The following is a 12,590-nucleotide window of genomic DNA, read 5'->3' on the forward strand; positions in this document are numbered from 1 at the left end:
CTTGGCAGCGATTTCAGTCAGTCTCTGCTGCAGCTGGGAGACGGGAGATGGTCTTTATCTCTACCAAGAAGCTGCAGAACTACCGGCAACTGCAGAACTACCGGCAACTGCTGAACTACCGGTAACTGCAGAACTACCGGCAACTGCAGAACTACCGGCAACTGCTGAACTTCCGGCAACTGCTGAACTTCCGGCAACTGCTGAACTTCCGGCAACTGCTGAACTACCGGCAACTGCAGAACTACCAGTAACTGCATCATTTTTATTTTATTCAATATAGGTTTTATTGGTTTCATGGAGGGGGGGGGGGGGGAAACTTTTGCCTTATCTCAAAGCAATGTAAAAATAACTTTGACAATGAAACTTAATAAATAAATTTTGAGTTGAACTATATAATGTTTGTCTGTGATATTTTATAAGGTCTACAAACAGGGGAAGGGGGGGGGAGCGGTAAGGGAGGGTAGGTATCTATGACACGGGAGAAAGAGAAAATAAAACAAAAAGGGGGAGGGGGGGGCGCTCCGGGATTGCTGTTTCTCTTTACGATTGTGGTTTAAACGTGTTACTCACATGCCCCTGTCTGTAGGCACCTAGTAAATAGGGGTGAGCTCCGGGCATCTATCCATATCGCCCAGGTGTGATACAATTTATCATAGCCTGACGGCTCATCTAGAAGCCTCATTCTCTCCCTACGCTCTATTTCGTGGATCAGTTATTTTTAGCGGAGTGCATTTTTAATGCAGCACACAAGGGGGAGACAGCGGCCTACCAAAATCGAGTTGGCTGCTGCTGTGGCTTTCTTTTTTTTTAAAAAAAAGGTAGGTTCCGTTCTTCCACGGTGAGGAATAGGCAGGGAGGTTCCGTTTTTGCCAGCTGGGGAATGCTTATAGGCAAGGCCTTATCCCTGCTGGTGCATGTAACGTCAGACCACGTTTCAGACATGCAGCAGCGGCAGCATTCATTCAGTCAGTGGCTCACAAACGAGCTCCGTGCAAGTTTACATTAAACAGACACATTTCTCTCTTTACTGTATTGACTGCGGTCTTTAGCGAGCGGTTGAACTGTTTCTGTGTCCATGCATTGAATAAAGCAATACATCCTTTTAAAGTAGACGTCCGTTCGTTGGAGTTCTTTGCTCCCCGGGTGTTGCTCCATCTGTAAGCGTTGGCCTGGATCCTCATGGGTTGGCCTGGATCCTCATGGACGGAATACTGCCCATCCCACGTGGAGCGTGTATCTCAGCCCGCGTGGAGCGCTGCAGTCCAATGAGGTATTCCGTGCTGCATAGCAAGCCTCGGGCCTGTGTGATTGGGGGTCCACTGCTGTCTGTCCACTCTGAAGCGCACATCCGGGGCCGGCCGCTTTTCGACTACCAGCGACTGCAGGTCACTCACACAGGCTGGTTGGAATGGCCTAGCATTATCCTGATCCGGAGGTGTAACTTGAAGCTGCGGGGCCCCAGTACAAAGTCTGGGACTGGGCCCCCAAACTATAAAGCTTCATTGATAGCATTGGTTTACAATGTGGGGAAGAGAGACTTTATGGGCCCCCTAGGGCTCCGGGCCCCAGGTGCGACCGCACCCCCTGCACATACACCCATGACCCGAATACGTGGAGCATACAGATGCAGGCTGCCAGGATACGCTGTGCCTGCCCGATGTTTCCAACTTGGCTATTAGCGCAGCGGTAGGTACGAACTATAGAGTGCGGCTGGCATATGAACTGCTGTGTGTTGTTTTGCTTCCAGTTGTACCTGTGCTGTGCACAGTGGATACAATGTTGCGAGCTCCACGGCAGCAGACGGGCTGAGTGTCAATCAAAGTGCTCGTTTGTTAGCAGCAGAAGCAGCCACAGCTGCGCTGCACCTCTTGCTCGTCAGTTTTGTTTTTCTGCTTTTGGAAACTGCTGTAGGAAAGGGGGTGCACCGGTCCTGGAGGTACTGCAATACCAGGTCAATGCGCGGAGTGGACAGAGCAAGCTCTTTTTCCAGCTCCCTGTTCTAAAAATCCATTTAATATATGGTCCCCAGATAGGGGACGTATCAGATATTAAACTGATAAGAACAGATACTACACTTGATCTTAGCCAAAAGGCCGAGAAGCGATAACCCGAAATGGGTTTCACCTGCAGCCCGGCCCGCCCAACTCCACTTCCAAGGCTTGAGGCAACACGCTCAGCCGGCACTCTGGGCGCACCCACAATGCACCCAGGGAGATGGAAGAGTTTTGCATAGGCCCGCCCCACGCCTTCTCAACCGCGCCCTCCCTCCCTCAGTCCTTCCTCTTGCACCGTGCTCACGCATCCTAGGCTTGCAGAGCCTGCTGCTGCTGCTGCTGATGCAGGACTCGTCAGCTCCCTACCCAGGATGGTTAAGCCGGCGATGACACTAGAAGCAAGCACTAGTTTGTCTCTGAAGGTGCGTCGGCCGGTCGGTTGGAGGGATCTCTTCGGCCGGCCGCATTTCGAGTGGGGACGGATGGAAACTTTTTACCTGAAATGAGGGAAATTGGCTTCGGCCCCATAGGGCTTTATTGCCTTCCCCTGGGCCGGCATTAGTAGACCCTAGTAAGGAGAATAATAGAACGGCATGGTCATCCGAAGAACTTAAAAACATACAGCAGGCCTTTTTTTCCCGCCATACATACATAACTACAGATTTTATATTTTTTTTACATATATATATATATATATATCTCTATCACACACACACACACACAATCTTAAATCTATCTTTAATCTATATCTACAAAATCTATAATTCAGAAATAATCCATATCTATATTCTACGTAATTAATAAAGATAGATTAGATAGGATAGGATAGGATAGGATAGATAGACACATACATGCATACATACTGTATGCAAATGAGCCAGGTATTTGGAATGCTGATGATGTCACTCCCTTGTGATGTCATACATACATACTGTATGCAAATGAGCCAGGTGTTTGGAATGCTGATGATGTCACTCCCTTGTGATGTCATGAGCCAGGTGTATGGCAGGCTGATGTCACTCCATTGTGATGTCATCAATTTAGAAGCATAAATACCGGGCTTGGCAGCGATTTCAGTCAGTCTCTGCTGCAGCTGGGAGACGGGAGATGGTCTTTATCTCTACCAAGAAGCTGCAGAACTACCGGCAACTGCAGAACTACCGGCAACTGCTGAACTACCGGTAACTGCAGAACTACCGGCAACTGCAGAACTACCGGCAACTGCTGAACTTCCGGCAACTGCTGAACTTCCGGCAACTGCTGAACTTCCGGCAACTGCTGAACTACCGGCAACTGCAGAACTACCAGTAACTGCATCATTTTTATTTTATTCAATATAGGTTTTATTGGTTTCATGGAGGGGGGGGGGGGGGAAACTTTTGCCTTATCTCAAAGCAATGTAAAAATAACTTTGACAATGAAACTTAATAAATAAATTTTGAGTTGAACTATATAATGTTTGTCTGTGATATTTTATAAGGTCTACAAACAGGGGAAGGGGGGGGGAGCGGTAAGGGAGGGTAGGTATCTATGACACGGGAGAAAGAGAAAATAAAACAAAAAGGGGGAGGGGGGGGCGCTCCGGGATTGCTGTTTCTCTTTACGATTGTGGTTTAAACGTGTTACTCACATGCCCCTGTCTGTAGGCACCTAGTAAATAGGGGTGAGCTCCGGGCATCTATCCATATCGCCCAGGTGTGATACAATTTATCATAGCCTGACGGCTCATCTAGAAGCCTCATTCTCTCCCTACGCTCTATTTCGTGGATCAGTTATTTTTAGCGGAGTGCATTTTTAATGCAGCACACAAGGGGGAGACAGCGGCCTACCAAAATCGAGTTGGCTGCTGCTGTGGCTTTCTTTTTTTTTAAAAAAAAGGTAGGTTCCGTTCTTCCACGGTGAGGAATAGGCAGGGAGGTTCCGTTTTTGCCAGCTGGGGAATGCTTATAGGCAAGGCCTTATCCCTGCTGGTGCATGTAACGTCAGACCACGTTTCAGACATGCAGCAGCGGCAGCATTCATTCAGTCAGTGGCTCACAAACGAGCTCCGTGCAAGTTTACATTAAACAGACACATTTCTCTCTTTACTGTATTGACTGCGGTCTTTAGCGAGCGGTTGAACTGTTTCTGTGTCCATGCATTGAATAAAGCAATACATCCTTTTAAAGTAGACGTCCGTTCGTTGGAGTTCTTTGCTCCCCGGGTGTTGCTCCATCTGTAAGCGTTGGCCTGGATCCTCATGGACGGAATACTGCCCATCCCACGTGGAGCGTGTATCTCAGCCCGCGTGGAGCGCTGCAGTCCAATGAGGTATTCCGTGCTGCATAGCAAGCCTCGGGCCTGTGTGATTGGGGGTCCACTGCTGTCTGTCCACTCTGAAGCGCACATCCGGGGCCGGCCGCTTTTCGACTACCAGCGACTGCAGGTCACTCACACAGGCTGGTTGGAATGGCCTAGCATTATCCTGATCCGGAGGTGTAACTTGAAGCTGCGGGGCCCCAGTACAAAGTCTGGGACTGGGCCCCCAAACTATAAAGCTTCATTGATAGCATTGGTTTACAATGTGGGGAAGAGAGACTTTATGGGCCCCCTAGGGCTCCGGGCCCCAGGTGCGACCGCACCCCCTGCACATACACCCATGACCCGAATACGTGGAGCATACAGATGCAGGCTGCCAGGATACGCTGTGCCTGCCCGATGTTTCCAACTTGGCTATTAGCGCAGCGGTAGGTACGAACTATAGAGTGCGGCTGGCATATGAACTGCTGTGTGTTGTTTTGCTTCCAGTTGTACCTGTGCTGTGCACAGTGGATACAATGTTGCGAGCTCCACGGCAGCAGACGGGCTGAGTGTCAATCAAAGTGCTCGTTTGTTAGCAGCAGAAGCAGCCACAGCTGCGCTGCACCTCTTGCTCGTCAGTTTTGTTTTTCTGCTTTTGGAAACTGCTGTAGGAAAGGGGGTGCACCGGTCCTGGAGGTACTGCAATACCAGGTCAATGCGCGGAGTGGACAGAGCAAGCTCTTTTTCCAGCTCCCTGTTCTAAAAATCCATTTAATATATGGTCCCCAGATAGGGGACGTATCAGATATTAAACTGATAAGAACAGATACTACACTTGATCTTAGCCAAAAGGCCGAGAAGCGATAACCCGAAATGGGTTTCACCTGCAGCCCGGCCCGCCCAACTCCACTTCCAAGGCTTGAGGCAACACGCTCAGCCGGCACTCTGGGCGCACCCACAATGCACCCAGGGAGATGGAAGAGTTTTGCATAGGCCCGCCCCACGCCTTCTCAACCGCGCCCTCCCTCCCTCAGTCCTTCCTCTTGCACCGTGCTCACGCATCCTAGGCTTGCAGAGCCTGCTGCTGCTGCTGCTGATGCAGGACTCGTCAGCTCCCTACCCAGGATGGTTAAGCCGGCGATGACACTAGAAGCAAGCACTAGTTTGTCTCTGAAGGTGCGTCGGCCGGTCGGTTGGAGGGATCTCTTCGGCCGGCCGCATTTCGAGTGGGGACGGATGGAAACTTTTTACCTGAAATGAGGGAAATTGGCTTCGGCCCCATAGGGCTTTATTGCCTTCCCCTGGGCCGGCATTAGTAGACCCTAGTAAGGAGAATAATAGAACGGCATGGTCATCCGAAGAACTTAAAAACATACAGCAGGCCTTTTTTTCCCGCCATACATACATAACTACAGATTTTATATTTTTTTTACATATATATATATATATATATCTCTATCACACACACACACACACAATCTTAAATCTATCTTTAATCTATATCTACAAAATCTATAATTCAGAAATAATCCATATCTATATTCTACGTAATTAATAAAGATAGATTAGATAGGATAGGATAGGATAGGATAGATAGACACATACATGCATACATACTGTATGCAAATGAGCCAGGTATTTGGAATGCTGATGATGTCACTCCCTTGTGATGTCATACATACATACTGTATGCAAATGAGCCAGGTGTTTGGAATGCTGATGATGTCACTCCCTTGTGATGTCATGAGCCAGGTGTATGGCAGGCTGATGTCACTCCATTGTGATGTCATCAATTTAGAAGCATAAATACCGGGCTTGGCAGCGATTTCAGTCAGTCTCTGCTGCAGCTGGGAGACGGGAGATGGTCTTTATCTCTACCAAGAAGCTGCAGAACTACCGGCAACTGCAGAACTACCGGCAACTGCTGAACTACCGGTAACTGCAGAACTACCGGCAACTGCAGAACTACCGGCAACTGCTGAACTTCCGGCAACTGCTGAACTTCCGGCAACTGCTGAACTTCCGGCAACTGCTGAACTACCGGCAACTGCAGAACTACCAGTAACTGCATCATTTTTATTTTATTCAATATAGGTTTTATTGGTTTCATGGAGGGGGGGGGGGGGGAAACTTTTGCCTTATCTCAAAGCAATGTAAAAATAACTTTGACAATGAAACTTAATAAATAAATTTTGAGTTGAACTATATAATGTTTGTCTGTGATATTTTATAAGGTCTACAAACAGGGGAAGGGGGGGGGAGCGGTAAGGGAGGGTAGGTATCTATGACACGGGAGAAAGAGAAAATAAAACAAAAAGGGGGAGGGGGGGGCGCTCCGGGATTGCTGTTTCTCTTTACGATTGTGGTTTAAACGTGTTACTCACATGCCCCTGTCTGTAGGCACCTAGTAAATAGGGGTGAGCTCCGGGCATCTATCCATATCGCCCAGGTGTGATACAATTTATCATAGCCTGACGGCTCATCTAGAAGCCTCATTCTCTCCCTACGCTCTATTTCGTGGATCAGTTATTTTTAGCGGAGTGCATTTTTAATGCAGCACACAAGGGGGAGACAGCGGCCTACCAAAATCGAGTTGGCTGCTGCTGTGGCTTTCTTTTTTTTTAAAAAAAAGGTAGGTTCCGTTCTTCCACGGTGAGGAATAGGCAGGGAGGTTCCGTTTTTGCCAGCTGGGGAATGCTTATAGGCAAGGCCTTATCCCTGCTGGTGCATGTAACGTCAGACCACGTTTCAGACATGCAGCAGCGGCAGCATTCATTCAGTCAGTGGCTCACAAACGAGCTCCGTGCAAGTTTACATTAAACAGACACATTTCTCTCTTTACTGTATTGACTGCGGTCTTTAGCGAGCGGTTGAACTGTTTCTGTGTCCATGCATTGAATAAAGCAATACATCCTTTTAAAGTAGACGTCCGTTCGTTGGAGTTCTTTGCTCCCCGGGTGTTGCTCCATCTGTAAGCGTTGGCCTGGATCCTCATGGACGGAATACTGCCCATCCCACGTGGAGCGTGTATCTCAGCCCGCGTGGAGCGCTGCAGTCCAATGAGGTATTCCGTGCTGCATAGCAAGCCTCGGGCCTGTGTGATTGGGGGTCCACTGCTGTCTGTCCACTCTGAAGCGCACATCCGGGGCCGGCCGCTTTTCGACTACCAGCGACTGCAGGTCACTCACACAGGCTGGTTGGAATGGCCTAGCATTATCCTGATCCGGAGGTGTAACTTGAAGCTGCGGGGCCCCAGTACAAAGTCTGGGACTGGGCCCCCAAACTATAAAGCTTCATTGATAGCATTGGTTTACAATGTGGGGAAGAGAGACTTTATGGGCCCCCTAGGGCTCCGGGCCCCAGGTGCGACCGCACCCCCTGCACATACACCCATGACCCGAATACGTGGAGCATACAGATGCAGGCTGCCAGGATACGCTGTGCCTGCCCGATGTTTCCAACTTGGCTATTAGCGCAGCGGTAGGTACGAACTATAGAGTGCGGCTGGCATATGAACTGCTGTGTGTTGTTTTGCTTCCAGTTGTACCTGTGCTGTGCACAGTGGATACAATGTTGCGAGCTCCACGGCAGCAGACGGGCTGAGTGTCAATCAAAGTGCTCGTTTGTTAGCAGCAGAAGCAGCCACAGCTGCGCTGCACCTCTTGCTCGTCAGTTTTGTTTTTCTGCTTTTGGAAACTGCTGTAGGAAAGGGGGTGCACCGGTCCTGGAGGTACTGCAATACCAGGTCAATGCGCGGAGTGGACAGAGCAAGCTCTTTTTCCAGCTCCCTGTTCTAAAAATCCATTTAATATATGGTCCCCAGATAGGGGACGTATCAGATATTAAACTGATAAGAACAGATACTACACTTGATCTTAGCCAAAAGGCCGAGAAGCGATAACCCGAAATGGGTTTCACCTGCAGCCCGGCCCGCCCAACTCCACTTCCAAGGCTTGAGGCAACACGCTCAGCCGGCACTCTGGGCGCACCCACAATGCACCCAGGGAGATGGAAGAGTTTTGCATAGGCCCGCCCCACGCCTTCTCAACCGCGCCCTCCCTCCCTCAGTCCTTCCTCTTGCACCGTGCTCACGCATCCTAGGCTTGCAGAGCCTGCTGCTGCTGCTGCTGATGCAGGACTCGTCAGCTCCCTACCCAGGATGGTTAAGCCGGCGATGACACTAGAAGCAAGCACTAGTTTGTCTCTGAAGGTGCGTCGGCCGGTCGGTTGGAGGGATCTCTTCGGCCGGCCGCATTTCGAGTGGGGACGGATGGAAACTTTTTACCTGAAATGAGGGAAATTGGCTTCGGCCCCATAGGGCTTTATTGCCTTCCCCTGGGCCGGCATTAGTAGACCCTAGTAAGGAGAATAATAGAACGGCATGGTCATCCGAAGAACTTAAAAACATACAGCAGGCCTTTTTTTCCCGCCATACATACATAACTACAGATTTTATATTTTTTTTACATATATATATATATATATATCTCTATCACACACACACACACACAATCTTAAATCTATCTTTAATCTATATCTACAAAATCTATAATTCAGAAATAATCCATATCTATATTCTACGTAATTAATAAAGATAGATTAGATAGGATAGGATAGGATAGGATAGATAGACACATACATGCATACATACTGTATGCAAATGAGCCAGGTATTTGGAATGCTGATGATGTCACTCCCTTGTGATGTCATACATACATACTGTATGCAAATGAGCCAGGTGTTTGGAATGCTGATGATGTCACTCCCTTGTGATGTCATGAGCCAGGTGTATGGCAGGCTGATGTCACTCCATTGTGATGTCATCAATTTAGAAGCATAAATACCGGGCTTGGCAGCGATTTCAGTCAGTCTCTGCTGCAGCTGGGAGACGGGAGATGGTCTTTATCTCTACCAAGAAGCTGCAGAACTACCGGCAACTGCAGAACTACCGGCAACTGCTGAACTACCGGCAACTGCACTGCTGAACTACCGGCAACTGCTGAACTACCGGTAACTGCAGAACTACCGGCAACTGCAGAACTACCGGCAACTGCTGAACTACCGGCAACTGCTGAACTTCCGGCAACTGCTGAACTTCCGGCAACTGCTGAACTTCCGGCAACTGCTGAACTTCCGGCAACTGCTGAACTACCGGCAACTGCAGAACTACCAGTAACTGCATCATTTTTATTTTATTCAATATAGGTTTTATTGGTTTCATGGAGGGGGGGGGGGGGGGAAACTTTTGCCTTATCTCAAAGCAATGTAAAAATAACTTTGACAATGAAACTTAATAAATAAATTTTGAGTTGAACTATATAATGTTTGTCTGTGATATTTTATAAGGTCTACAAACAGGGGAAGGGGGGGGGAGCGGTAAGGGAGGGTAGGTATCTATGACACGGGAGAAAGAGAAAATAAAACAAAAAGGGGGAGGGGGGGGCGCTCCGGGATTGCTGTTTCTCTTTACGATTGTGGTTTAAACGTGTTACTCACATGCCCCTGTCTGTAGGCACCTAGTAAATAGGGGTGAGCTCCGGGCATCTATCCATATCGCCCAGGTGTGATACAATTTATCATAGCCTGACGGCTCATCTAGAAGCCTCATTCTCTCCCTACGCTCTATTTCGTGGATCAGTTATTTTTAGCGGAGTGCATTTTTAATGCAGCACACAAGGGGGAGACAGCGGCCTACCAAAATCGAGTTGGCTGCTGCTGTGGCTTTCTTTTTTTTTAAAAAAAAGGTAGGTTCCGTTCTTCCACGGTGAGGAATAGGCAGGGAGGTTCCGTTTTTGCCAGCTGGGGAATGCTTATAGGCAAGGCCTTATCCCTGCTGGTGCATGTAACGTCAGACCACGTTTCAGACATGCAGCAGCGGCAGCATTCATTCAGTCAGTGGCTCACAAACGAGCTCCGTGCAAGTTTACATTAAACAGACACATTTCTCTCTTTACTGTATTGACTGCGGTCTTTAGCGAGCGGTTGAACTGTTTCTGTGTCCATGCATTGAATAAAGCAATACATCCTTTTAAAGTAGACGTCCGTTCGTTGGAGTTCTTTGCTCCCCGGGTGTTGCTCCATCTGTAAGCGTTGGCCTGGATCCTCATGGACGGAATACTGCCCATCCCACGTGGAGCGTGTATCTCAGCCCGCGTGGAGCGCTGCAGTCCAATGAGGTATTCCGTGCTGCATAGCAAGCCTCGGGCCTGTGTGATTGGGGGTCCACTGCTGTCTGTCCACTCTGAAGCGCACATCCGGGGCCGGCCGCTTTTCGACTACCAGCGACTGCAGGTCACTCACACAGGCTGGTTGGAATGGCCTAGCATTATCCTGATCCGGAGGTGTAACTTGAAGCTGCGGGGCCCCAGTACAAAGTCTGGGACTGGGCCCCCAAACTATAAAGCTTCATTGATAGCATTGGTTTACAATGTGGGGAAGAGAGACTTTATGGGCCCCCTAGGGCTCCGGGCCCCAGGTGCGACCGCACCCCCTGCACATACACCCATGACCCGAATACGTGGAGCATACAGATGCAGGCTGCCAGGATACGCTGTGCCTGCCCGATGTTTCCAACTTGGCTATTAGCGCAGCGGTAGGTACGAACTATAGAGTGCGGCTGGCATATGAACTGCTGTGTGTTGTTTTGCTTCCAGTTGTACCTGTGCTGTGCACAGTGGATACAATGTTGCGAGCTCCACGGCAGCAGACGGGCTGAGTGTCAATCAAAGTGCTCGTTTGTTAGCAGCAGAAGCAGCCACAGCTGCGCTGCACCTCTTGCTCGTCAGTTTTGTTTTTCTGCTTTTGGAAACTGCTGTAGGAAAGGGGGTGCACCGGTCCTGGAGGTACTGCAATACCAGGTCAATGCGCGGAGTGGACAGAGCAAGCTCTTTTTCCAGCTCCCTGTTCTAAAAATCCATTTAATATATGGTCCCCAGATAGGGGACGTATCAGATATTAAACTGATAAGAACAGATTTTTTTTTTTTTTTTTTTACCCTCAGATTGGGTTGAAACTTACTTTACTTTACTTTCAAGTAAACTGTCATTGCATATTTACTGCAACGTTCATCCCTTTCATCATCAGGCTTTATTACTGTTCTTAATTTTCACAATAACAAAAAACAAAATTACAAAGAAAAGCATTCTATTTACAATCTAACAAGTTGAATCCACTTCTTCACCTTCCATACACCCTCCGCATCCACCCCCCTCCTCCTCTTGTCCCATAGGTAGCATATAAATAACTTTCCCAGTACCATTCTTACACTCGCATTCACACTCAGCTCTTCTCTTTTGTACACATACACGTTCCTCACGTCCCACAGCACTTCTTTCACACATGACAAAAACAACCACAACAATCTTTCTTTCACTCCATCACTCGCACCTAAACCAAACATCAGTACCTCAAAGGATAGAAACTGAATGCCTGTTAACTCTTTACAGAGCGGTCCTAATTTTTTCACCACTTTCTGGGCATAAGCACAATTCCAGAATAAGTGGACTATGCTCTCGCTGCCTCCACACTGGACTCTAGGACAGGTCTCTCTTGCTATCAGACCTCTGCTCCTCTGGAATTCTCTCACAGGTAGTACGCCATGCAAGCTCTGCCATACGATTTCTTTCTGTCTGCCAGTCATTCCATCCATTCTCACTTTCGCCCATACTCTCTGCACATTCCTTCCACCAACCAGATTTATCTCACTCACCCTTTCCCTACTCTCAATCATTCTCACAAGCAGACGTTTATTTCGGAGCATACTCACTTCCACTTCACTCAACTCATACTTCTCTACAAACTTTACAATCCACTCATACCACTTTGGAACCACGAACGCAACAGGCTTACTCAAATCATTCTTACACCACTTCAACCTTACAAACAATCGCCCGGCCAAATATCTCATCATACACGACACCTTTCTCTCTCTCTCAATCACAGCCAACAAAAAAACTAATCCATTCACTCCAAAGTAAACTTCCAGGTTCGGGAAACTCATACCACCATTCCTCCAATTCTTCACCACAGTCTCTCTTTTCAAGCGCTCCATTTTAGATCCCCAGAAAAAAACAAATAGAATCCTATTTAAACTCCTGAGCCTCATATAGTCAGGCGGGAAGATCATTGCCACATACAAAAAGATTGGCAGAACAATACTCTTGATTACTATTATTTTTCCCAGGAGACTAAGATCTCTCATTCTCCAGAAGGTCAACCGTTTCTCCACTCTTTCCTTTGCTGCCTCCCAACTCTCTCTACCATCCACAGAGTCATTAAACATGACCCCCAGAATTTTAATTGGTCCAGATACTACAT

General features: G+C 48.3%; 4 non-coding genes across 4 annotated transcripts; all 4 read right to left on the bottom strand.

Moving 5' to 3' along the window:
- Window positions 1-1,914: 1,914 nt before the first annotated feature.
- On the bottom strand, window positions 1,915-2,105 carry LOC136573816 (U2 spliceosomal RNA). The gene has a single exon (XR_010786034.1). It is a non-coding gene; the product is annotated as a U2 spliceosomal RNA (small nuclear RNA).
- A 2,843-nt stretch (window positions 2,106-4,948) lies between these two features.
- Window positions 4,949-5,139, bottom strand: LOC136573817 (U2 spliceosomal RNA). The gene has a single exon (XR_010786035.1). It is a non-coding gene; the product is annotated as a U2 spliceosomal RNA (small nuclear RNA).
- A 2,843-nt stretch (window positions 5,140-7,982) lies between these two features.
- On the bottom strand, window positions 7,983-8,173 carry LOC136573818 (U2 spliceosomal RNA). The gene has a single exon (XR_010786036.1). It is a non-coding gene; the product is annotated as a U2 spliceosomal RNA (small nuclear RNA).
- A 2,921-nt stretch (window positions 8,174-11,094) lies between these two features.
- On the bottom strand, window positions 11,095-11,291 carry LOC136574142 (U2 spliceosomal RNA). The gene has a single exon (XR_010786258.1). It is a non-coding gene; the product is annotated as a U2 spliceosomal RNA (small nuclear RNA).
- Window positions 11,292-12,590: the final 1,299 nt, after the last annotated feature.

The sequence above is a fragment of the Eleutherodactylus coqui genome, chromosome 7 (assembly GCF_035609145.1).
Source record: "Eleutherodactylus coqui strain aEleCoq1 chromosome 7, aEleCoq1.hap1, whole genome shotgun sequence".
Classification (NCBI taxonomy): Eukaryota; Metazoa; Chordata; class Amphibia; order Anura; family Eleutherodactylidae; genus Eleutherodactylus; species Eleutherodactylus coqui.